The sequence below is a fragment of the Schistocerca nitens genome, chromosome 1 (genome assembly GCF_023898315.1).
Source record: "Schistocerca nitens isolate TAMUIC-IGC-003100 chromosome 1, iqSchNite1.1, whole genome shotgun sequence".
Classification (NCBI taxonomy): Eukaryota; Metazoa; Arthropoda; class Insecta; order Orthoptera; family Acrididae; genus Schistocerca; species Schistocerca nitens.
In genome coordinates this window covers 370,976,811-371,004,724 of record NC_064614.1, presented here as the reverse complement: position 1 = coordinate 371,004,724, position 27,914 = coordinate 370,976,811, and the positions used below count along the sequence as shown (strand labels likewise).

Sequence of the window (27,914 nt, the reverse complement as noted above, 5' to 3'; positions counted from 1 at the left end):
TGCACTCTGGACTTTGCTCATATCACAACTCTGCTTATTCACCAAAAGTGTAGTAGGCAGGAAGCGGTCTGTGTAGAAAAGTGCAGAGTAGCTGCTAAAATTTCGACATCGCATTTTTTGTGTATTCTTCCTGTATGAAAAATTTCAGGGTGTGTTTCAACATGCTGGATTGGACCATTCCCTTCTAGGAACAGCAGTTCTTGATTGGGCAACGTACTGAAATAGTGTTTGCTCATGTCATGTTTTTTATTGTGCGCACAACAAATCAGTAAATCACAAATACTATGAAGACATAAATTGGTTGTATGAAGCATTATTTTAAACAGGCGATTTATAACAGGAAAGGTGACTGCTCAAGTAAAGCAGGAAATCAACCTTGTATCTGGATAACACTTATGACAAGTCATTCTTACAGTAACATTGTGTATGCCACATCATGTAAAACAATTCTTTTATCAGATGTCAGCTTAAGAATCAATGACAGGCCAATCAAAGCATTCAGGAATAAAAACAGTTCATGCACCAGAGCCAGGTATGAAACAGTAACATTGCTTCATCATATACTGGATAGTGATGGGCTAAACTGCGATTTTCCGATATCTGTGATTTCTGTGAATGCTACTTTTCAGTATCTGTTATTATTAACTGTGATTTGTCGCAGTTAAGGAACATAGGTCGTGTATCCCTCCGCCACTTATTTCTGCTACTTCCGCGATTTCTGCTACTTCTGCGACGTACCACCGTATGAAGTTACATCTGTCAACACAGAAAATTGCATCTCAACAAACCTGTCATTGGCAAGTATGTTTTACGTTTTTTCTTCCGTTGGCTTTAATTTTGTATTAAAGAAACAACTGTGAAAATATTAATAGTGTAATTAATATGTAAGTAGCCGTACAGTACCGTAATAGTTCGTATTTAGAAAATGAATTCTAACATATTGTTATGTTCACAGGTACCTGAACTACATTTCAGTCACTCAGTTAAGTGATAACTCAAAATATCATTGTCAACAGATCTGAAGAAATTGCCACTGCGTCTTTAGACCGTTTTCGTCAGACGAGAGGTTAGTTTCTAAGCGTTTCGATGGACTTAATTACTTCAGTGAGATCGTTCTTGCAAATGTGATATTCATTATAGCAAATATTAGCAATCTACTCTGTCAATTATATTGCTAGTAATCAATGACAGCAAACATTGCTTAATAATCCTTGTGTTTTTGCAGACACAGTTCTGACTCTGATTACTGGTTGCTGTACGTATCTATCCACATCAAGGCTGTTGAGAGAGACTCGTGAAGATTCAAGACAGCTCTTAGAGGATTTGCAGTTTAAAAGTGAAATAATTGTGAAATAAGTGTGTGAATGATTAAACTGTGTTTTATTGAAGTTGTTGTGCGATTTTAAAGGAATAATGAATGTCAAATACAGTCAGTGAATAATAAAAATCTCATTTTCCACATGTTTAAGCCGTCCTATACCCATAATTTTCCGCCACTTACTTATTGGTAAACACTTGTTGGAGAGTGACATGCCGCCCCCCTCCCAACCCCCCCTTTCTCCAAATCTTGGTGTGACACTGACCTGTAACATATCTCGAAGTCTACAATATGCATTTTGAGGCTGTTGATATGAAGGTGGGAAGTACAGATCTTCCATTTAAATCAGGAATAGCTTAAGTGCATTACTTGAAAGTAACACAGGAAAAGCTTACTTATGTAGGTAGTAGTAGTGTCGGCAAAAAGGTCTTGTGTGTGAAGTTGCCATGTAGAACACCAGGTGTAAAACTTTTCTCCCGAGTCTTGAACTGTGTCGGAACAAAAGTGAGGCATTCATATGACTGTTTTCATTTCTCTACACTTATACAGATGTCTGAGTTCTGCTGTGTTAACATTGCAAAGTCCTGTAGGCATGTGGAGTATTAACCAGAACTGTCATATTGGAAGCAGAATCAAACACATTTGTTACGTTACTTGATATTTTCAGGAGAAAAAGGCAATGTTGCTTCTTACTAATATAATACATTCAGAGTCACAGCAGTATTTGACCAACCATAACTGATGCTGAATGTGCATGTCGTCATATAACATGAAGGGCTTATTTCAATAGTGGTACAAGTCCATTACCTCCACTTTTCTGTTTATAATGCTTCTGAAACTAGTGATCCAAACAAACATAAATAAAGGTTCATCTCTAGCAAGAAGCCATATGCTTGAATATTTCTGGTATCTCAACTGCAGATTTTTCAGCGCTCATTTAACTTTACGATTCTGTATCTCAAAATGAACAAAAATGGACTTGTACCACTATTGAAATAAGCCCTTCATATGCACACACAGCACATCGATCTCGTGAGGCACAAGGCTCTCATAACGAAGTACGTACGTCGGTCAACAGATGACACTAGGAAAAGTATGTTAACTGCGCTTTTTAGTTGCTACTTGCGACTCTTAGTTGTGATTTGTCACAGAAATCGCAGTTTGACTCGGTAGCGAATAGTGTAGTATGAACTTTGCTCAACAGATGGCAGTGCTAACTGGGCTTTTTAGTTGCTACTTGCGACTCTTAGTTGCGATTTGTCACAGAAATCGCAGTTTGACTCGGTAGCGAATAGCGTAGTATGAACTTTGCTCAACAGATGGCAGTGCTAACTGCGCTTTTTAGTTGCTACTTGCGACTCTTAGTTGCGACTTGTCACGGAAATCGCAGTTGGACTCAATAGTGTATCGCAGAGATGGGCGTAGTACGAACTTTGACCCACAGATGGCACTGTTAACCGCGCTTTCTAGTTGCTACTTGCGACTTGTCACGGAAATCGCAGTTAGACTCGATACCGTATCGCAGAGATGGACGTAGTACGAACTTTGGCCAACAGATGGCACTGTTAACCGCGCTTTCTAGTTGCTACTTGCGACTCGAAGTTGCGACTTGTCACTGAAATCGCAGAAAGCAGTGCTAAATTCGACCAATAGATGGCTCACGTCTTTGAATGTGGAATACTACTTGCGACTGCTAACTGTGACTGAAATCGCAGTTAGAGTCTGTAAAATTGCTACTGTGATATCTGTGACTTCTCAGTCACTGTGATTTCTAACAGATACGCGATTTCCTGCCCACCACTAATACTGGAGTCATCACACACTATTTTCAAACCTTACAGATACAGGTACTGACGACTACGTATTTAATAAAACATATGAGTTGCATGAAAAAAGTAATGACTTTCTCAAGGAATTTTTTTATACAACAATATTATCCTCTTCAAATTAGTTCCCACTGGCAGCTCTTCACCAGTAGAGTCTTAGTTCCCAGTCTTGCTAACAGTGCTGCACATCGGTCACTTTTTTTGAATGTTCTCCAAAGTTCCAAAATGACGTGCTTTTTAAGACAAACATGGGGAATCTGTAACACAACTTTATGGAATAACGTTGCTCTAAATTCCAATGTTCCACTTCTAAAAAAAACTTCACCGACAGCAGTCTCAAAAATCACAGGATGGCCATATGGAGCTGAACCACTGAGCATCTAGAAGGGATTGTTCACAGTATTGTCAGCCTCATTGCTTTTCTCACTTTGTAGGTCCAACCCACATAAGTCCTGTGCATTAACAAGCCTTCCTTTTCCCTAACTAGGTTGTCAGTTAATAAAGCCACAACTATTCACACCACTCCATTTTGATCTGAAGATACCGAAGCTGGAATCTGAAATCAAAATGAGAAATTTTTTTGTATAACATCTGATCATTTGCATTTAGTTGATATGTTTCATTATCTGAGATTCAAAGGAAAAGAAATTTACCCTTGAATAAGTGTATTCAATTATAAACAATGAAAACAGTAATTAGTAGATTGGTGGGAATGTCATTAAACGCCGCAGGCACAAAATTTTTAAATCCGCAATTTATTTTCCAAGTGTCCAAGACAAATGAATCTAATAGTACACAGCTGCAAATCTGGAGCAGGCAAGTACAGATGTCCATCACACATCCTAAGGCAATCACAATGCAGAAACTGTTGCCTTTGGCTTTAGTGGATGTTTACTATAGCACTTTTTTAGAACTTCACAGCAATGATACTGAAAGTAAAACCAAGTGCAGAAAATTTTCCAAACTTTCTGAAATGCATCTAACTACCAATGAATTTTACAAACATTTCTTATCTTCCTTCACCAAACCAGAAACACTGCAAAACTATATACATAAAAGTGTTCATAAAAGCATTTGAGCCCAACAGCAAGTTGAATTTATACTACTTTTGATTAACAGTTCTACATCCAAAAGTAACATTTGTTAAAAATGAAACTTCTGTAAATAAATGAACCATAACTTACTTCTGCATGTAATTGCAACAGAGGTTCCATCTTTAGGTGTGCAGTTTCCTTCACCCAATATGAAATGTTCAAGAAATCTTACCTAGGTAAGAATTCTCATAGGTTTTCTTCAAAGGGAGAGAGTTTAGCACAAAGCATGCCATTTATTAACCAAGGTACAATCTTTAATTTTTTATAAATATAAAACAATCACTAAGCTGTCAATGATAGGGGAGTATACTACTTACAATTCCCCACCCAAAATGTGATGTGTCAGGAAACTATATATTGCGTACCTGATTTTTTACACAAAAGAAGGAAAAAGCCCTCTTCAGCCAGTTCTATTCACTGCACATAACTTTCATTTCTAGTTTCTTATTGTTCATTCCCACTTTGCCTTGTCCTGCCATCCCCCTAGTGTATCACTTTAACGTTCTCTTACTTCATCTGGCAAATGAGGATAAGCTGAGATTAATGAATAAGTATGAGAACCTTAAAATGTGCTTACATGACAATGAAACTGTCCAACTCAAGGACTTACTGTAAAACACCTATGTACATACACTACCATATCATCTCAGCATATCTGGTAAAATACAGCCAAGGCAATCGTGAATTCAAAATTTGCTCTAGAGATGATGCACAAACAATACAAATGCACAATATGCACTAGTATGAACAGAAGCTTGTTTATTGTGTTCATACAATGTGGGAAAGCAGTACCAAACAATGAAGACTTGTAAGCAACAGGTAAACAAAGACTTGTTTTAGTTTCCACCTTCTGCACAGGCAGCAAGTACACAGTAGCAAAACTTGAAGCACCTAAAGAAGATGGCTGGCTTGGTCATCTAAATACTGTGCAGATAATGAAAATAACTCAGCAGAATGCCTGTAAACACACTGTTAGTGCACTGTAACCATTTTACAAAATAAACTTAAACCTTACCTTAATCTCACCTCCCAAAGCCACAGCCACTGACCTGCAATGACAAGAAGTTTCCATATTAATGAGACTAGCTGTAAATGCCACTCCAAACAAGGAAGAAAGGAAACAAGGCATCAGGACGTTAGAGGTGAATTCTGCTCTCAGGTTTCAAGTTACTGCTACCTAGTAGCATTTCATCATCTGCCTTATACTGACTGCACTTTCTGGTAGTATCACCAACAAGGGCAACTGAAATTATATAGTAAGAAGCTAAGCACCAGAAAATAAATGTTAACTATACAGGGCAAGTCATGTATGTAACACCCCTTTCATTTAGTTAATTCCAGGTATCGAAACAAAGTTTTCAGCAAATTATAGTACACTACAGGGTATTTACTTTGCTATGTGATAAAAAGCCTTAACTCCTGTCTCCATTCCAGTTTCAACCCCCCATTCAAAAACCTGCACAATTCTGACTTAATTCATTTTTCAAGGAAAAACACCTGACTACACAATAGTTTTTCCTTACCCTGAGAGATGGGGGAGGGGTATGGGTGCCCTCACTTGTATTGACAAATTTTATCAAGTATGATTTTTAAATAGGATGATAAATACTTTAACAGCATTCGAAAGGGCTTGAAAAGGTGAGTACAGTGATATAATGCTTGTTAATGTTGAGGCAGAAACTCTTAGCAAAAGAATCTGAGAAATGAACTAAAATTAGAAAGCAATGAGATAAGAGCCAGTTATTGCAGTGTAAACACTGCCAAGCAGATCCCACGTGAGGTTGCATCATTATGGGAAGCAGAAATGATGTGCCTATAAATGACCCACTTCCTGCTACTTCTCCAATGCAGAGAAGTAAGCTATCTAAAGGCTTAATGAAAGGACCTAGCCTGGCATGAATGAGTTTATAACACAATATTGCTCCAATTGTTTTGTGAAGACTCAACTTAAACATTAACAAGCATTTTATCATTGCACTCTTCTCTTCAAGCTCTTCAGATGCCATTAAAAAGTACACTTCTATTTTAAAAATCGTACTTGCTTCTGTATCTCCACCAATATAAGAGTGAAGGATCCTTCTATCATAACGAAGTACATGTCCCTTTGTCCCTTAGCACACTGTCAATTGCCAAAGTCCCAATTTCGATATCTGGAACTTTTCACAAAATAAAAGGTGATAACTCTTATGTGAATCACTCTATATACCAAGCAAATATATTTAAGATGCATCAACTCAGTCCCAAATCAACTCTTCAAACACTGAGGAAACAAACAAGTGACATAGAAACTACTCTTGGTTTGCTTTGATCATTACCATGCACAAGCTCCTCTTCATACAACAATTTCTAAGCACATTCATGTTTAAGTGCAATAAAGCCTATTGTTATTTCGACTAAGCATTGAATTGAGTAACAGAACTTGTTCAAGCTTACTATTACCACATTAAGGTATGTCAGCTACAAATGGCTAATGGAATATGTGACATTTTAATAAACTGAAATACTGTTAAGAGGTATGAATAAGATGATCACATGGTTGAGAGCAAAACTGAGTTTTCTTCGTAGATGAAAAAATTTGAGCAGTTTGCAGCTTTGAATGTTCTACAGGTACCCCATATAAAATGTGCTAATTCTTTCTCAGTTACTGAGAGCAATAGAGTCAACAACTTTGGAAGATTCATAGCACTGCTGGACTTTTACCCCTGCTTTCACAATACTTTAGTACGCAACTGCAAAGCAACATTGTAGCCATCTTGCTTCCCACACACAATATCTTATTCTGTGGGGATGATGTGGAAGGATCAGTCACTTCCTCCTCAGCATCACCTCCTCCCACTAATAAATATTCCAAAACCTGAAATCAAGTTTCTCTCCCAAGTGCTAGCAACAAAAGAAATGACATAAAATTGCATGTGCATGCAAATATTAGCTGCAAGAAAGAATTTCAGATAAAGGTATTTTCAAGAAAGCAACCATAAGGGAACCAAAAAATGAACTCTGACCAAGCTGAATGCTTACTCTGGAGGGACAAAGGTCCTACCAAGTGTTTTTATGGCGTACAACACTTTTCCATGACAGGAAAGTCTGAAATCCTATACAGGCTGGCATCTTCAAGGTTGCGGAGGGGAAAAAAAAAAAAGAAAAAAAATCTAGTGTTAAGGTGAAATGCTGCAGCAAAGAATCAATACACCCCACAAGGAAGCTTTGATTTATATGATTTACAGACAGGTCAGATTATCCCAGGCACGTGGAGATAAACTGTCACTGCATCTGATTTTACTACAACCCAGAACAACCACAGAAAGAGTCTGCCTCAAACAAATTCATGACAAGTTTACAAATTGTTTTTTATTAAAGTCCTAAGTAAATGTACTGTGCCAAAGTAAATAGATGAATGTTACTGCACAGTTTAAAACAAAGACAAGCAACTTTCTGTACCTCTTTGCTCATGATGCCCAAGTTTCTTTTGGCTTATGAATTTCACCTGCAAAATGCAGGAGAGGGTAACCATACCTACCACGTATAGATTGCTACACTGTCAACACCACTGCCTGATCTGTTACTTTCTCCATATTTTGCTTTCCCTCACTGGTAAAGGGTGACAATTTCTTTTCCCTTTATGCAGTTGCTGCAAAAAATGTCCCAGAAATCCTTACTTCTAACAGGAACTCATTTCCCCATACAGCAACTAAATTACACACTCTCCTGACTCGTCCACTATTATTTGTGAAACTCACTAAATAGTGGCATACAAAAACACATGATGTATAAACATTTGCTAGCATTGTGCAATGGGGATATGTGGTAGGTGGCCAGAAACATTGTTTCCTTTGATGCATACTAAAACTGCTGCAATTGCATGTTTCAAAACCTCTTTGTAACCTCTGCAACAAAGTAGTAGCCTGGAAAAATATTTTGAAACATTGTTGGAAACTGAGGGTGAACACAACTTCAGTGTACCACTTCTCTCTCAGAAACCTCTCCCGCACAAAATATCAATGAATTAATTAATTAGGAGTAATTAAAAATAACTTTACCTTTTAAAGAACTCGACAGCATTCATTAACTATTCAGATCTCCTCGAGTGGCTTACACCTGAAATATTAAAATCTGTTCAGTTCCCTAAAATCAGAGAGAAATATCATTTAACAAATCTTATTCTATCAGAACGCTGTGGGTTGCCATCAGCTGATTATCTGAGTAGGTAAGGAGGTTCATCATTACAAAATGTTCAACTAAGATTAGATCATATGACATATTGCACTACTGAAACAATTCCTAAAGAACATTACTTTGATCTTATGTGAGGAAAGAAAGGCAGAGCCACTGGTAGCAAAATAAACATCCACTCATAAAATGAAAGTTGTTACTTGGGTGTAACAAATTAACACTAATACACAGCAACAGACCAGTTTAGGAAAAATAACCATCCAGCATCCAGGACAGACTCAGACTTCAGTGTTACAATAGATTCGTATGAGCAGTTGCCAGCGGGCTCATGCGCATGCGCTTAGCTGAATTCGTGTATGAGCAGTGCCTTCCTCCCGCTTCTGGCTACTTTAAGCATAGCTGTTTGCCATATGAGCAGTAGCAGCAAGTAGCCAGATGCTACCCGGAACAATTTTTCTGGCACCCCCAAGCTGCCAGATTCGCGCATGCGCAGAACAAGCTGAGTTATAGTGGGGAGGGATCCTTCCCCATGTGACCCGTGTCTATGTTCCGTATCTTCTTGCTACAGAAGAATGCTGAAGATTAGATGAGTATATCACATAACTAATGATTTACTGAATAGAATTGGGGAGGAAAGAAATTTGTTAGGACATTTTGAGAGATCACGGGATCACTAATTTAGTACTGGAGGGAATTGTGGGGGGTAAATGCAATTGAGGGAGACCAAGAGATGAATAGTTATCCAATTCAGAAGAATGTAGGCTGCAGTAGTTACTTGCAATGGTTATGCCTACTCAGGATACACGGGACTACAGAAGTGTTGGATTCAATCCACGACATCATCAATATGGCGGAAATGGCTATTCCAAGCGTCTCTAATACAGCGCCAATGATGTCAACTACATACACAAAGCAACAGACATGAAAATATGTATAAATAAGACAGTAACATCTCCCACCTAAAATACAATCAAACTAGTGTGACAACCACAGGTGACTGCGGATTTTAGGGAGGGGACAAACTAAATATAACTTAAGAAACCACACAATCCCAAAAAAAAAAAAAAAAAAAAAAAAAAAAAAAAAAAAAAAAAAAAAAAAAAAAGAACAGGAATCTGACACTTTCCAAAACACCAATACCTACACATAAAACTATGTACATCAGATTCGGTCATAGCTATTGATACAAAAATACCAACACCTTCAACTACGAAAAAGAAAACCACAACACACACACACACACACACACACACACACGTCATTCCATATCAAATCGCCCAATAAAAAATAAATTTTACACCCACCTCCTTAGATTTTCATGAAATTTGGCTCAAATGGTTCTAATACCATCCTGACAACACCTGCAATTTTTTTTTGCTGTATCTCTTACAGTTTTTTTTAAATAAATTTTTAAAGTTTTTATGTTTTGCGTTTTCTGAACCTTCGGAAATGGTCAATTTAATTTGTATTCAAAACTTTAAATTTGCTTATCTTAAAAACTCTTTTAGATAACATCATGAATTTTTGCAGCAAGTTTATTTATTATACATATTTGAAGATAAAAATGATGCTATTAAAATATATTAATATTTTCTATGAAAAAAAAATATATATATGTATTTTTTTCTTTTTTTTTTAACGGATGTTTTGTTTTATAAGAATTGCAATATCTAGAGTCTCAGACCTGATAGAATGATCAAATTTGTTTTAATTTACTCTTAAACATATAGGCTACTTGATAAAACAAAAATAATGACGACTTTTTAACATGTTTATTAATTATAGTAGATTACATTAGAATTATGTACGAAGATAGTTTACTTACGACACTTATGTATAACCCAACTGATTGCTCAAAACATTGAATTTTTTGAGTAATTTTGTCTTTTTAATAAACATTAATGCTGATTCAAACTGTTTTTCCACTTCATCCAAGAGCTTTCAGTTCTTTTGATACAGTCTTTTTTGAAGTAATACATTCTCCCAGTGCCGCTTGATTGAGGTGCGTCTACTACACAGACTATGTGCTCCAAAGGCACTATGCAGGAATCTTCTCTTTCAGGCCAATAAAATGATGCAGCTGGTCCTGAAGGATGTAGAAATAGAATTTCTGCATCTTCTTCATCATTGAATATTGTTTTTACCAGTCCAAAGTACCAGTTACCATCATAATTTTGCAGCCACATAGCTATTTACGGATGGTTCAACACGAACCCAATCAGAAGAAGAATGGAAAGAAAAGACTAAGGAGGGTTTTACACTATCTGTAGTCCTTCTAATTTCAAGGTTGTTTGTTGGAAGTGGTTTGAAGTTATGAAAACTTCTAGTTCCAGGAATGGTTCGGGTTGCTGAAAAACGTTTTTCTAGTTTTAACCGTAGCAAATCAGCTTCTTTTTTGTCAATAAAGTGAAAATGAATGTTTTCAATATTTTTTTCACAAAACTTGTACACATCGATTGCTGTCATTATTTGTTCTTCGTCTGAAAGCTGTAGACTGGCTTTCCTTAAAATTCTTTTAATAGTTCCTCCTAGGCCATCACAAATTGACTTCCCATGACTTGTTGCAAAAAAAGTGTGTTGGGCCTTCAAATTAAAGTCTCTCAAGTGTTCAGTCAAATTTTTAAAACTGTTTCTATTTTTGTACTGCCCAGCACAACCATCTGTAAAGTAGTGAACTGAGTCAATGTCAGTATGATGTAATGACAGCCACTTTGTAATTTCTTTTTGTACAAAGTTAACAAAACCAGTGTCATGTTCTTGGTCGTCACTAATAAAACAGTGGTTGGAAACAAAAACATTGTTTTCCTCATTTCTTAGAAAAACTCCAACTGGGTGTAGAGTACAACCACCTCTATTCCAGTGGTAACTTTGGATCTCATTTTGTATAACAAAGGAATAATTTTCACTGAAATCCATGACAATAATTGCTGTTTTGGGTGGTGGGTCTTCTTTCAATCTTTTAACGGCTGCTGATTGGGATTTTGTTATAAACGAGTGCGGGGTGAGCTTTTCCAATGACCTAACCAATAAAGAAATGTAGTCTTCAACACTGATAGACTGTTTGATCATTTCTGCCCTGTCTGTGTTAACCCACTGACTGATTACAATTTCTTCTTCTAAATCATAATCTTCACTTAGTTTTTCAGTTAAGTACTCAGTTAGTGCAGTATTTGCAGGACAGCTGTCGCAGTGATGTAGCATGCAGTTTTGGTTTTCCGTGTTGCACACAAGCATCTTAATTAGGTCTTTATAAGATTCTTCAATTTTTCACAGCATACAGTAATAGTTTAACATTCTGGTGGATACTGCATACACATACAGTGTGTGTGCCTGCAGCACCAGCAAGGATACACCATTTAGGTCTCAAGAAACAAAATTTTGAAAATCCTACTTCTACCTCGGGATTCTCCCATTTGAAAGAATAATAGAGTTCTCTCAAGTTACACAAAATGAGTCTTTTTTGCATGTACACATTTTTTTGAACACTTACTTTGTCTTTTGTTCCAGGTAGCACTCTGGAACTTTCATCCTTTTCATAAAAATCTGTTACAAGTCTTACTGTATTTTCAGAAAGAGTTTTACCTTTTTTTGGACCAGGAGTTTCCAAAATACCCTTTTCAGATTTTAGCTTTCTAGCTTGTCACACCATGTACTCACATTAAATTCTTTCATCACTTTATTTCGAGTCCAAGAATCTGGAGCCAAGGTCAGAATCTGGATTTTTCTAGACCTCCCAACAGATGAAATCTTCTCTTTCATAAGAGAAATCATTACATCAAAGTCCTTTGCTTTCTCAACCACACTTTTATCTTCTTCGTCATCATCAGAACTTGGTGCATCATATTTTAATGCTTTTGAAACCGCATTTTTGGCAGTCTTTTCAATACTGCTAACCTTCCTTTTAAAATAAGACCCTTTACTTTGTTCTGACAAGCCATGAAGCTTTATCGGTGTTAAACCTAAATAACCAAGAGCAATGTTTGTTTGTACAAGGGATTCATTTCTGGATTCCAATTATTCTAATTCAACCATGACTTCATCATCTGTTTCACTTTCATTGACTTCAACTCTTAATTTTTCCTCACAAAAGTTACGGCATGTTGAGCAAAGCTTTTGTCCAGGTTTTATGCTAATATTTTTTGTCAGTAATTGTTTAGAAAGATCCAAGCCTACACTTCTCAACGATTTTTTGATGGGCTTTTTGTGTTTTTTTAGTGGGTCTACACATGTTGTTTGATACTTTTCAAGAACATTTAAAAAGTAGTAGCTGTGGTGTGAACATATATTCTTAAATTCACACAGATTAATTCCAGATCGTAAGTGGATCAAATCTTTTTCTTCCTCACTCAATTCTGATACCGGTTGTAACTTTTTTGAAGGTGTGTAGGTTGTTTGGAAACAGTCAGATTTTTTAAATAACCCTACACTACAGGTTTGAATATCTGACATACTGATTTCACTTTTGGTCTGATTACTGTTGTGGTTACTTTTATAGGATATTGGAAAAGAATCTCTGTAAACTAAGTAACAGTACTTAATGAGAGTTCGAATAAACTTAATAAAATACTATCCAAGCGCTATTTAACACTAATAATTTTTTACTTCAAAACACAGGAGTAACAATACAAAATCCAAGTGTACATTGTTACTCCAAGAAGACAAAAACTTATTTTTGGTGTCTAAGTCACTTGGTATTTTTTATTTTTAAAATATAATTAATATTATTTTAAAAATTAGATAACTATTAAACAGGTTAAAAAGCCAACATAATTTTTCTTTTATCTAATAGCCTATACAATTAAGAGTATTTTAAAACAAATTTGAGCTTTCTATCAGGTCTGAGACTCTAGATATTGCAGTTTTTGTAAAACTAAACATCCGTTAGCTAAAAAAAAAATAAAAAACTTGAAAATTTTTTTCATTTGGAAGAATTTAATATATCTTTATGGTAATTTTTTTTTAACATTTAGATATAATACACAAACTTATTCCAAAATTTCGTACTGATATCTTGAGTATTCTTTAATATACAAATTTTTTTAGTTGTGAGGACACGTTTAAGTTACAGTTTCTGACTGCTGAAACAACGCCAAATCTAAAAACTTTAAAAATTTATAAAAAAAAACTATAAGAGATAGAGCAAAAAAATTTTACAAGTGCTTTCAGGATGATAAAAGAAGTAATTGTACCAAGCTTCATCAAAATCTGACATGGTTGGTGTCAAGGCCTGGGTGACTTGACATGGAATGACCCACACACACAGTATCATCAGACAGCAGGATGACATCTACAAACACAACCAACTCAAACTCCGCATCTTAATGTCACACACCATAACACCCTTACGCCATGGGTCAAAGCAGATGGGAGGAATCTGATGCTTCTGTTGACCCGGTTACAATAGTACGGAGAGCTGCAGCAAACTAGTCTTCAAACTGAAGACCTCACCAACAGGTTATCTGCATTACAAATAAACATCTATTGCAGCTATGCAGAATTTGACAACATTCGGCTTTTCTTGGGTTTATATTTTTCTGCATATCCTTCCGCGTGTTAGCGTATCATCCTCAGGGCAGCCTTTGAATGCAACTGATTGTTGCAGCTATTTAAACAATTACAACCTCTTATGACAGCATACTTTGTGTTATGAAGAATTTTGTATTCTTCATACTTTGCAATGACCACTGTAGCAATTTTGCACCAAATATACTTTTCCATCATCTGAAAGCTCGATGGACGCTAAAACTAGTAACCCAAAATGTATACATTGGGGAACTTTAATCAGTATTAGGTCCTCACTTCAACTTTTATCAAAGGTCTCTGATAGAAGCTTCTCCAGCACTTTCACAGATTTGACCAAACGGCTTTGACAAAGTTCTTTTGTAGTGCAATATGGGCCTGAGCAACAGAGTCCCAAAGGCAACATAAGTTGCCAGTGAGAGATAAGCAGACACTATTTATTAAGAAATCATTCCCTATGTGTTGCTAAAATATGTGTGAACGTTACATCCAAAGTGAAAAAGAATGCCAAAGTGTACTGAATGATATTCAGCAAGATACTGTTTTAAAATACTGCATGTTAGGAATAACTACAAAAATTAATTTTTTCATTGCATCTAAAAACTATTTACTGTAAACAAATACATGTGATGATATTACAAAGCTAACTGTACATTGCATTGGCAGACATACCACCACCATTCACATTTGGTGTCATTTCTCGTGTAAGTTTGCAAAATGGTAGTTATTTAACGCAATGAGAAAACTTGTGATGGGCTTCTAGTGCTGAAATTTAACATTCTAATACATTTTGGAATTTGTTTTTATTCTCTTATCTCTTGATGCCAATTTTTCTATAACATGCTGTGTCTATTCTCTACTGATTAAATCTGTACAATTACATTAGTTTTTCAAACAAAATAAGTAGTCATTAAAGAAATCCACAACTTACCTTATAAATTTCTATCCTCAACAATATTTCCCCACGTGCTAATTTCCAGCTGCTTCGTTTGGACAGAAAACCTGTAACATTGACTTTCTGTAATCTTTTAAATCAACAGAACAAATAATAAAAATATAAACACATCATATTCAGAACGCTGTGGGTACCATCAACTTAATTTTCAGAGTAGGTAAGGACATCATCATTACAAATGAGTTCAAAGCTTTTCATCACCTATGAAAAACTTTCATTAAAGTAGACCCATAAGTACCAAAATTTATAATTTAAGCTTACCACTCATGTTTTCATGGCACAGTACATCCCTTGGAACGCTCAACAAGTTTTCTAACGAGATCAGACTCCATTATCATGAAGTAACTTATGTCCATCCTCTCCACATTCCATGTGCGAGCAAATGATGGGTATGCATCATTATTACACTGAAGATAACCTAGAACAACAAAATTTCATCACACAAATGCACATGAATGGCCAAATCTGTGAAATGTTGTCTACAGTTTCAGGACGTTAGAGGTGAAATAAACTTTCAGGTTTCAAGTAATTGCTATTTGCTAGCATATCATCATACGTCATTCATTTCTAAGTGCTTGCCAATGGTAAAGAACAGAAGGAAAAACTGACATCAAATTTGTGGAAAGGAACACTATGCCAACGCTAGCCGCCCCCCACCCCTTTTCCATCCCCGCAAATCGTTCCTACCAGTTTCACCGGTACGCTTCCTATTCGTTTTTCAATTATATTTATGCCAAACAAAACCTTAAACGCCCTTTTCTAATATATTTCTATGGCAAACAAAACTGCTACATAATGTTCTTCCTAGCACGTAACGTAACAGAAAATTGTACAATGAAGTTTACACCTCACTATAATAAATACCTCTACATAAGTTTTTCATTCCCCAATAAGAAAACGGTTTCAAAACTTTCAGACATACTTATGCATTCTTCCACGAGTTTCAGACTGTCTAAATAAAGGCCTTTGCGCGTCACAAAGCGTCCTGACTTACAATAATCTGTCGCCACTGATTGCAAACTGAAGTAATCCTCTCACAATCTGCATGATCTGCAACCACATCAACATGAGTACAGGACGAATATAAGGGACTATAAATGAGATTACAACTAATTTACTCGATTACGGTTAAGTATCACAAAAGTGTGGAAACATCTTCAAATACAAACGGAACATTAGGAAATCATCAATATTGTTACACGCGAAATGTGGTCTCCATAGAAATAAAACAATAATCGTTCCTTCCTGTACATTTCAGTCATTAAAAACTCAAACATACCCTAAATGTTAAAAACAAATCATTTTCGGGTGATTAAATATGACAGCAACAACGGAGAAAACGGCTAGATCCACAATTTATCTTGTCCTCTCTTACCAACACATCTGCTCAGTACCGCTACCGTCAGTTGAAGAACATGGCGCGGGCCGTGGAGAGATTCCCTCATCTACTCCATCACCCGCTGTTGCCAGACTTCTATTGGCTTCCTAGCTCTCTAAACTGGCACCAGCTTAAGGCCCGTCCACTCGCAACGACCTGTCTGCGCAAAAGTCTGCGCACAACACATATGCGCAGTCAGATCGTTGCGTGTGGGCAGAAGATTTGCACCAATCTTATGTGTGTGCAAACCTGGAAGTTGGAGTTGGAGGTTTGAGCGAAACCTCTCAAATCTGTGGGTTCAAGCCACATCTGCGCAGACAAGTTGGAGCGTGTGGACAGGAGATCGCCGCAAATCTGGCGCGAAACAGCTGTTTGCTCAGTCCAGTGTTTGTATTTGTGCGCACAGGACATTAAAATGGCTGATACTCGTCAGTGTTCTCGAGAGTTCGTTAGTGAATTCATTGAAATATATAGAAACCACCCATGTTTGTGGAAGATGAAAAGTAAAGAATATAGTGACCGAGACAAAAAGACAGCACCATACAATGCTCTAATTGAAAAATTGCGGGCAGTTGACGCCTCGGCAAACAGAGAAACAGTAAAAAAAAAAAAAAAAAATTTCGTTGCGAACTGTTTACCGAAAAGAGTTATCCAAAGTTCAGAAATCTAGAAGATCTGGTGTAGGAGTAGATCAAGTATACCAGCCAACGTTATGGTATTTCGATCTGCTTGGCTTTCTTAAGGTTCACCCTGCAAATCTCGCAGTAAATTTACGAGAGAAAACTGCTTTCGCTTTAGCAGCCACGGTCTACACCATTTTGACCGCTTTCTCTGTTTCCTGCGGTTGGTCTGAATGTTTTTTTGCAACACAAGTTGCGCACACAGACCACAACAGAACTTCCTCCATTTCTACATTTCAAAATAACTGAATTAAATTTTTGACGTTTACGGTGAGCGTAGTCGCTTGCCACTGATATTTCTTTTCTACACCGACAGATGGCGGGCGAGTAGTAGATTGGGGTTTGTGTCGTGTGAACACACCACATTTGCAGCGATCTTTTGCATGTACAGACATCTGCGCAGACAGATCGTTGCGTGTGGACCGGGCTTTACACACCACAGAACACGGAAATGACAGGTTCGTATGAGCAGTTGCCAGTGGGCTCGTGCGCATGCGCAGAGCTGAATTCACGTATGAGCAGTGCCTTCCTCCCACTTCTGGCTACTTGAAGCGTGGCTGTTTGCTGTATGAGCAGTAGCAGCAAGTAGCCAGATGCTACGCGGAAAAATTTTTCCGACGCGCCGAAGCTGCCAGATTCGCGCATGCGCAGAGCAAGCTGATTTATAGTGGGATGGATCCTTCCTCACGTGACCCGTGTATTTGTTTCGTGTCTTCAAATATTGCTGCTCTCTTCGTTTACAGCTCCCACGTCAAATGAAATCAAAATAGAATTCTGTGGCCGGGAGCCATGAAGTGAATTAATATACATTCTCATAACCATTAAAGACCAAAATAAAATAGTAGTTTCAATTTTCTGATTTTATATTATTTCCACGTGATTAGTAATCAACTATTAATGTCTTAATGAAGCTATTTTTGTCTGTTTTGTAGAGAAATTTGCTTCTATTAATTTTTTTCTGCTGAGGCAGTTAGTTTATTTGAAACGAATTGTTTCATTTCGCACAATTGGCTACTTTCAACTTCGTTCAATTTCAAGTGCAAATTTTCATTTTTTGGGACGAATGACATTATACCATAATAAAGAACCAAACATGAGAATACAGTACTGGACCTCCGAGAAAATTGGTATCACGAAAACCACATGAAAAGCTGAATATCAGGTACTTCAGAGTGATCTGGACATAGAAATGTGCAATTAGAGTGGAATGAAGCATTTTACTGTGGTTTATGAAATTCCGATGCTGGCTGGAGTAGTCTCTGATGTCCTGTTTCTTTTATGACACTGTAACATCTCTTAAAGCTATATACGTACAACATACGTAAACATTTACTTGAAGTTGACTAAGTAGGCAAATTTGGTCAGTAGTTTTGAACTAAATATTTTGTTTCAAATATAATGACAGCTGTAGCAGAATTTTACAAATCTGCCTTCTGTGAAAGTGTTTTTCGATCACAAGGTACTTGTCTACTACTTCCTCTAGGCCTGAAGTTATTTCTTAATTTGTGTTTACATCTTAAATTTATAGAATGACATTCTATGGTACATTGTAGACTGTCAGCATACCGTGTTTTATCGTTTTAACTCCGCACATGGCTTCATATTTATTCCTAGAGTAGAATATAAACTGTCATTTGTGCAGTTTCTTTGCCTCACAGACAACCTTGTTAATTTTTTGCACATTTTGAAATAGCCATGAAATTTATTGTCCTTTATTCCAGTGTAAGCTATACAAGAAACTGTTTTTTCCCCAAGAAATTTGTAATCCATCCTACTAGCTTTTTGCAGTGTTGTGTAGATGTAAACCTGATGAAAAAGCTACATAACAATATTGCAGAGTACAAATTAAAAAAAAATCTGTCAAATTCACCCAATAGCAAACTATTAATGGTACTTCGAGTTGTGGAGTCAAATTTTGAAATGATATTTTGCCAAGAACTGTTTCCTTATTTGCATCCTTTATTTGGGTGGGATATGATAAAACAATTGCTCTAAGTACAACTCTGTATGTCCTCTCAACAACATGCCACAAGGCTGCACATGGTCACGGGGAGCCCCACCACGAATTTCCACCAGAAATTCGTCGATAGGCGTATGAGCAGAGCAAACACCAAGCACGGGCTGCCTACGTCATCATTGCTGTGCATGCGCAATACAGCCTGTTGCCTGGCGCTGTCTGGTAACTGCTCAAACGAACCTTTGTAATTCCCCCATCTACCCCGTCACCCGCTGTTGCTAGACTTCTGTGGGTTTTTTGGCTATTGTGACGGACCACGCACCGAAAACTCCAACTTATTACGATAAGACACTTTTATTAAGGTTCGTATAGTTACAGAAACACAAGAAAAACAATGCAGAAATTCACGACATGCGTATCATTCAGTCAAGTCGTAGACGGGACTGCCAAAGAATCTCGAGTCTTCAAAGACCGTTTACTCTGCACGTCGCCAGTGAAGTTACTGGCCGTCGATTGTCATCACAGAGCCACCCCCCCCCCCTCCCTGGAGTGCGGAGCACTGGGGGAAGGACGTGGGTGTCTTCCTGTGTAGTGGCGTTGTGTGTGGGATGCTCGCTGGTTGATAGCAGCATGTGCTAAGAGTCCATACTGTCTGTGCAGGGTGGACTAGCGCTCGTATAGTCCACCATCAAGTGGGGGGGCCGAACTGGTCGACCTGCATGTTTGAACTGGACTGGCGCAGAAGATGTCGTCGTTGCAGTACTGGCGGAGAGGGGGATGTAAATCTTGAGCATCCCGTCGGTGCTGAACGTTTCAGCTGTGGCTGCCGTATCCATCCCATTTGGGATAGGGACTTGGTGCAGGATGGTGATGTGTGATGAGGGTGTGGACCCACGTGAAGTGTCCCCTATGCGGAGGACGGACATGAATTCCTCGTGGTGATGCGAGGAAAGCTCGTCGCGTGGGCACTCAGAGGCGTTATTGCGATGCAAATTTCGTCAACAGTGGATGTAGGGGGCACTAGGGGGTGTGGGAGAGAAAAGTAACATAGTGCAGGAGAAACATTGGAACACTCTGTGGGGGTATTGGGTGCCAACACATGGGACGGTGTAATGTTACAGGCAACATGTGGTTGAGACTGAGGTTGTGGATTGTCACATGCAGTGCCTGTTTGAAATGAGGGTAGAGTATCATCATACACAGACACTGAGTTGCCCACAGGTGTAGGCTCGGTGCACATGCGATCATGGTGGGGCGCAGGGGAGTGGGTGGCCTGTGTGAGATCAGGGTCGTCACCTGATGGAAGAACACTCGACTCGGGGGGTGTGTTACAGATTCCTCGATCGTCCAGGCTGGTTTCACGCATTCGAGGGAAACTGTCTGCCAGCGACCACTGACAAGAATGTCCATAGTATTGTCTGTGCGAACCACTACTCGATGTGGGCCAGAGTAAGGTGGCTGTAATGCCAGTTTGACTGTGTCATCCTGTAACATAATGAACACCCGGGGACGGGTATGTGGTCGCGGCTATGTGTGTCCGGACACGCTCATCTAGCGTGGGGAGGTTGGATAGGTCGGCGATTCCTTCGTCATTGACGAACTCTGCGGGGAGAACTAGGGTCTCACCATACAGGAGCTCTGTGAGTGAAGCCTGGAGGTCTGTCTTGTAAGCCTTGCGTATTCCTAGCATAACCCAGGGAAGGGCGTCGCAACACTCACCACCGTGGCACATGAGTGCCGCTTTCAGAGTTCTGTGCCACCGCTCTACCAGTCCATTGCTCTGAGGGTGGTAAGCTGTAGTGTGGAATCTATCCACCCCACAGAGGACGCAGAGTTTGTTAAACAGCAGGGATTCAAACTGTCTTCCCTGGTCGGTGGTGATGGATGTAGGGCAGCAAAATCGAGCTATCCAGGAGGATACAAATGCGTGTGCTACGGAATCGGCTGTGATGTCCTGCAGGGGTATTGCCTCCACCCAACGTGTAATGCGGTCAGTGACGGACAGGATATACCTGAAACCATGAGACACGGGTAATGGTCCTACGAGATCCACATATAAATGACGGAAGTGACCTTTCGGGATGTCGAATTTTCCTAGCCTGGTTTGTGTGTGCCTGCCGACTTTGCTGCACTGGTACTGTAAACAAGCTCAAGCCCAAGTACACAATCCCTCTTCACACTTGGCCACACAAAGCATTCTCTAACCAGGTGCTTAGTAGCCTTAGCACCAGGATGTGCCAGGTTATGTAAAGTAGTGAACACTTGGCGATGCAGCACAGGGGGAACAATAGGCTGAGCAGTGCCCATGGATGTATCACACCACAGTGGCTTGGCCGAGCCCAGTAGGTTGCACGAAACGATCTGAAGGGAAGTATCTGGGCCCTATTGGAGGTTGTGCAATTCAGTGTCACTGTCCTGTAAGTGGGCCAATTCGTCGAAATTAATGGGGGATGAAATTGCAGTGATACATGATAAGTAATCAGCCACCACATTTTCTGAACCTCGAATGTAACGGATGTCTATTGTGTATTGGCAAATTAAGTCCATTTGCCGGAACTTACGTGGGGGAAGGTCAGCAGCGGGGTTATGGATAGCCTCCGCAAGGGGGCAATGGTCTGTGAAAATTGTTATATTCCTTCCTTGAATGTCTGTGCGATATATTTTACAGCTTCATAAACTGCAAGCAATTCTCTGTCAAATGCTGACCATTTACGTTGAGCTGTAGATCGTTTTTTGGAAAATAACAGGAGTGGTTGAGTCGTGTCATTGACATGTGTTGGAGGACTGCACTGATTTCGAAATCACTTGCATCCACTGTAATAGAGATGCAGGCGTCTGGCAAAGGGTGGGCGAGAGTGACACCACGTGCTAATGCTGATTTAAGGTCTTCAAAAGCTCTCACCATGTTGTCAGACCACAGTACTCGGCGACTGCTCGAGGTTTGTTTCCCAGCCAATGCATCAGTCAAAGGGGCTTGAATTGCTGTTTCCATCAGCAGGTTACGATGGTAGAAACTGACAGTTCCTAAAAATCGGCGTAATTCGCGAAACGACACTGGGAGGGGTAGATCGCGAATGCAGTCAACCTGCTCCTGGGGAGGGCATATACCATCTGAGGAGACGGTGTACTCCAGAAAAGTGACAGTGGTGCAGCGGAGTTGTGACTTGTCATTATTGATCTCGACTCTGTTACATGTCAATAAGTCATGTATCGTGGCCAGGTGGAGTTCATGTTCCCTGTCAGAGGGGGAGAAAATTAGTATATCGTCGTGGTATGTGTAGCAATATGTGCAGTTAAAAAGAAGTGAGTCCATAAAACGCTGCCAAGTTTGGGCCGCGTTTTTGAGACCATAAGGCATGTAACAAAATTCGTACAGACAGAAAGGTGTGATCACTGCTGTCTTTGGTATGTCACTTTGTTCCATTGGTATCTGTAAATATGCCTTGCAGCAGTCCAAGACACTGAAGATGCGTGCTCCGCTAAGTACTTGCGCGAAGTCTTGTATGTGAGGTATCGGGTAATTGTCTAATACTGTCCGCGCATTGAGGCGACTGTAGTCGGCTCAGAGGTGCACAGTGCTGTCCTTTTTGGGGACTAAATGTATGGGTGAGGACCAGTTACTGTCCGATGGGCGAACAATACCTGCCCGTAGAAGTTCCTGCACTGCGGCTTTAGCAAGGCGTAGTTTACGTGGTGGCAGTCGGCGCGCTTTATGGCGCACTGGAGGCCCATCTGTCGTGACAATTTTGTGTGTCGTGCCATTCGTGATAGCGTTCAGCTCGACTGGTGAACACGTTCAGGGGCTGTCGTGAATGGGAATCGGTAGCACACAAGAGTCACTAACCTGATGTGCCGGGGAAGCTGTCTGAGTTGGTGGCGACGAAGTTCCACGAGGTGCATCTCCGGTGTCGGATGGTGGCAGCATTGACAGGCGTTGTACGAGGCATTGTGCCTCGGTGAGGGCTTGTGTAGCCGACGATATGGCACGGTTCAGTTCGGCGTTGTGAGCACAGAGATCGTCGACTGCAGGGCGTTTGGGCTGGAGCTGGGCAATGGAATTTGTGAGGCTGTCCGCCAATGAAGAGCACTCGATGGGAGCTGTATCGAAGTCGTCGGGCAGCTGAGAGGGAGGGGGGGGGGCGAAGAGGCGACTGAACATGCAATATGAGCGGATGAGGTGTGATGCAATAATGCGGCTGACTGAAGATCTGGAGACAGTCCGAAGTGGAAAAGAAGTCAATGCCTAATACTGGATCTTCGACGTCAGCCACGTAGAAGGACCAGGTGAACTGTTTGCTGGGTATGAGTTCAATAGGTAACCTGGCCAAATCATCGACACGAAGTGGCGACTTATTTTCTGCTCGAAGGGACAGTTTGGTTGGTGTCGTGTCCTTTACAGAAAATGTGGGAGGTAGGACACTAACGTCTGATCCGGTATCGACGAGAAAATACCGGCGCGTACCTAAATCCAAGGCATAGAGACGTCCTCGTGAGGTGGGGGATCTGACAGAATGCAACGTCTGTGGGCGCCTCTGCATGTATCCGCGGGCCGTGGCACCTGCTGCGGCGCGCGAGCGGTGTTTGGGAATGCGTAGGGCGGACGGCAGTTGCGAGCGGCGTCCCTGAAAGTGGTGTGGAACCAGCATATGCATGAGTCAGCTGTACTCGTCCCGCCAGCCGAAGCGTCAGGCGAGGGGAAGGCGGGGCGGGCAGGCGCTAGCCCGGTTGGGGTGGGGAGAAGCTGTTGCCGACCCGCTGGCGGTTCCAGGTCTTGGCCGCTAGATGGCTGCTGTTCTGTGTAGAGATGGGGGATCCGCTCTTGAACTAATTCATAGAGTTCAATCTTTCAAAGGAGTGAACAATCAGTGATTCAGAAAAAAAGAACGGTAGCTCCAAACGTTTCCCAGGCAGAGAGAGAGAGAGAGAGAGAGAGAGAGAGAGAGAGACGGAGCATATCAGCAGCGCCTCTGCTGGTCAGAGCACAGTGCACGCCACACAACACAGCCAGCGCCGGCCTCTGCCCTGCTTCTACCTTGGCTGCCTGCATTGTGCAGTGCCCCATTGGATTTTGTTTCACATATGCCGGGCCGTCTCTGTGCGTCGTCTGCCGTGTGCACTGTGCAGTGTCTGGCGCAGCTTAACTTCGCATCGCACTCTGTCGGCGATCGTTTCAGTCGCACGTCCTGCCCTCTGGGCAGTTGATGCCAGCAACAGGACAGAGAGCCACCTAGCGGATAACATAGGAACTACTTGCAAAAACCTGCTCGCAAGGGAGCGGACGATTTGTCTCGGAGCGGGTGAGCTCCCCCCACCCTCGGAACTCGCCCGCTCAACGCTCACCCCACCGTCTCGACTCTAGCCAGAGCGTCGAGCAAAGCGACTCTGGTGTCACTCTGGTCTCTGCGGTCTCAGCTCACGCAGTAATACAGCTCGCGGCTCGACCTGCTCGACTCAGCGCCTCTGCATCGGAGTTTGTCCCCACTGGATATTGTTCTTCATAGTAATACCGCTATGTATATTACATTATTATGTTATGTATACATCAATTGTTTTTATTTTATTTTTATTTGTTTAAACTGATTAGATTAGGTTCCTGATGACTACTCTTACTATAGGATTTTTATTATGGACACTCGAATTTACGCTTTAATTACGAGCGAACCGATAAACGTATCGCAAAATGTGATACACCAATATTTTCCTTGTTTTATTCTGCGTAAGGCTATATGCAGCACTTTCGTTTTACAGTCAAATTTATATTTTTTTTTTCTTATTCTGGTACAGATTTTGCGATTTTAGGCGTCTTCGAAAGGAAAGATATATGGCTTGCGATGTATTTGTATGAGGTTAATGAAATTTTAATACATTATAGCCAAATATATTGTTAATGTAAATCTCAAGTTACAACATTTTCCGATCACCCAAAAAACCACGCTAGTGCAAAATAAATCAATAATCAAAAACTTTGTCATATCGTGGAAATTTCAATAAACAATACAAAATTCTTACTCATTATCTATGTTACTTCAAAATAGGATCAAATAAGATCAAAATACAGGTATAGTACTGGAATAAACCAAGTTTAAAGGGCAATGTGCCTTTCATTTATTTTCTTTTGTAAATGAGTGGTGAGTCATGAAAAACAGCTAATTCATTTCAGGGAGTGAACAGTTCTGATCCAATCTCTGAAAAGAACAGTTTTGCCCATCTCTAGTTCTGTGTACTGTCCGCGATACGCACGCGCCCGGCCTCTACCGCCCGACGGTGGAAGTATAACAACAGGATTACCAGCCTCGGCGGTATTAGGCACTGTGCTGCGCACAGGGAGGTGGCTGTGTCGAATAATGGCGTATGCCTGATCTGCCAGCCGTAGTTTATCTTCGAGTGACGCTGCAGTATGTGGAAGCAAATGTAACTGTAGTTCTTGCGGCAGCTTCACCAACCACAATGCCCAGAGCGCTAAGTTCGGCAAGATCTCGGTACTGACCTGGGCACGCAAGCATCGCCACATCTGTGAGGGTGTTCTGTCGCCTAGTCTCGTCGCAAATTACGTTGTGAATCGTATTGGCCAGGGGACGAGAGAGGCGTTCGATGAGTAATGCACAAGAAGAGGCATATTTGTCGCTCTTAGGTGGGTTCAGCAACAAGTCACTGATGAGATCAGGGTGGTCGTGCAGGTGGTTCACTAAACACACAAAAGAGTGCTGTCGTCCGCAATACCGTGTATGTCCAACATGTTGTCCACCAAGGTAAACCACGTCATTGGGTCGTCCGGTTGTAACAGCGGCAGCTTCGGAAAAAGACTGGGGGCCAGTGCTTGTGGGGCTGTAGGAAAGGCACGAAACATACAGGGATTCTGCACGGTGTTCACTGATGCGAACTGTGCCTCCATGGCGGGCGATGTGTTGCGTTGAATGTCTGTTAGCTGTGTAAGCGAGACGTGGTATCCAGTCCTTGTAGGCACGGAATCTGTACGGCCACACGACGGGCACGGCGCGGCAGGCGCGGGCGGATCAACTGCCGATGCAGCCGAAATCTCTAGCAGAGGCGCGAGATCGCGATTGAGCGCCGAGCGACGGGGCAGAACCACAGCAGGTGCGTCGCCCGAGGTATGCGCGGGGAGCCAGGACGGATAGGCGTATAAATGGCCCGGCGTGGTTGGCGCGAGTCTTCCTTCGACCGGCACGGAGGGGGACACGTTAAATGGCCGGCCGCTCGGAGGAGGGGGCGCCCATGCGTGTGGACCCAGAAACTGGAAAGCGGCGTGGTCCATGTTGTGCGGTAGAATCTCGGGGTTTCCGGAGTCTTGTGCTGGAGGAGCATTCTGTCGAGTGTAGAATGCTGAAGAATGTGTCCACGACGATGTGTACAGCGCCCGGTATGGTATGCCAGCAGAGGTTAGTCGTCTGGCCAGGCGAGGCAAACACGGGAGATACGAACATTCTCGGTGTATTAGTAGCACACGGGGAAAAGCGTTGCCCTTCGTAGTCGAATGACCATTCTGTGGTCGCGGCGTCGTGCACTGCTGGAAAAACTGGAGGCTGCGACATTGTCTATTGGCGCGAAACCGGTGATACACAGCGAGCGACTGCAACATATTTTCGCGACTCGGGGTCACCAACGTGGGTTTTTTGGCTATAGTGACGGACCATGCACCGAAAACTCCAACTTATTACTAGAAGACACTTTTATTAAGGTTCGTATGATTACAGAAACACAAGAAAAACAATGCAGAAATTCACGACACGCGTATCACTCAGTCAAGTCGTAGAAGGGACTGCCACAGAATCTCGAGTCTCCAAAGACCGTTTATTCTGCACCTCGCCAGTGAAGTTACTGGCCGTCGATTGTCATCACAGAGCCACCCCCCCCCCCTCCCGGGAGTGCGGAGCACTGGGGGAAGGACGTGGGTGTCTTCCTGTGTAGTGGCGTTGTGGGATGCTCACTGGTTGATAGCAGCATGTGCTAAGAGTCCATACTGTCTGTGCAGGGTGGACTAACACTCGTATAGTCCGCCATCCAGTCGGGGGAGGGGGGGCGGACTGGTCGACCTGCATGTGTGAACTGGACTGGCACAGAAGATGTCGTCATTGCAGTGCTGGCGGAGAAGGGGATGCGAATCTTGAGCATCCCGTCGGTACTGAACGTTGCAGCTGTGGCAGCCGTATCCACCCCATTTGGGATAGGGACTTGGCGCAGGATGGTGATGTGTGACGTGGGTGTGAACCCACGTGAATTGTCCCCTATGCAGAGGACGAAGATGGATCCCTCGTGGAGCTGCGAGGAAAGCTCGTCACGTGAGCTCTCAGAGGCGTTGATTGCGATGCAAATTTCGTCGACAGTGGATGTAGGGGGCACTAGGGGGTGTGGGAGAGAAAAGTAACATAGTTCAGGAGAAACATTGGAACACTCTCTGGGGGTATTGGGTGCCAACACATGACACGGTGTAATGTCACACGCAACATGTGGCTGAGGTTGTGGATTGTCACACGCAGTGCCTGTTTGAAACGAGGGTAGAGTATCATCATACACAAACAATGAGTTGCCCACAGGTATAGGCTCGGTGCACATACGATCATGGTGGGCCGTCACAAGGCATCCTGACGTACGATAATCTGTTGCCACTGATTGCAAACTGAAGTAATCCTCTCACAATCTGCACGACTCTGCAACCACATCAACATGAGTACATGACGAATATAAGGGACTATAAATGAGATTACAACTAATTTACTCGATTATGGTTAATTATCACAAAAGTGTGGAAACTTCTTCAAATACAAACGGAACATTAGGAAATCATCAATACGGTTATATGCGAAATGTGGTCAACAAATCTCCGTAGAAATAAAACAATAATCATTCCTTCCTGTACATTTCAGCCATTAAAAACTCAAACATACCCTAAATGTTGAAAACAAATCATTTTCGGGTGATTGAATATGACAGCAACAACGGAGAAAATGGCAAAATCCACAATTTATTTTGTCCCCTCTTACCAACACATCTGCTCAGT

General features: G+C 41.2%; 1 long non-coding RNA gene across 3 annotated transcripts; it reads right to left on the bottom strand.

The window, feature by feature from the left end:
• Nucleotides 1-227: 227 nt before the first annotated feature.
• Nucleotides 228-27,914, bottom strand: LOC126248908 (uncharacterized). Of its 3 annotated transcripts, none has more exons than XR_007545555.1 (6): nt 27,898-27,914; nt 15,145-15,301; nt 14,860-14,930; nt 8,276-8,333; nt 5,254-5,287; nt 228-3,700 (listed from the first exon to the last, which is right to left on the bottom strand). It is a non-coding gene; the product is annotated as an uncharacterized LOC126248908 (long non-coding RNA). The 3 variants fall into 3 exon arrangements; XR_007545554.1 differs by lacking the exon at nt 27,898-27,914 and adding an exon at nt 16,259-16,346; XR_007545553.1 differs by lacking the exon at nt 27,898-27,914 and adding an exon at nt 16,163-16,290.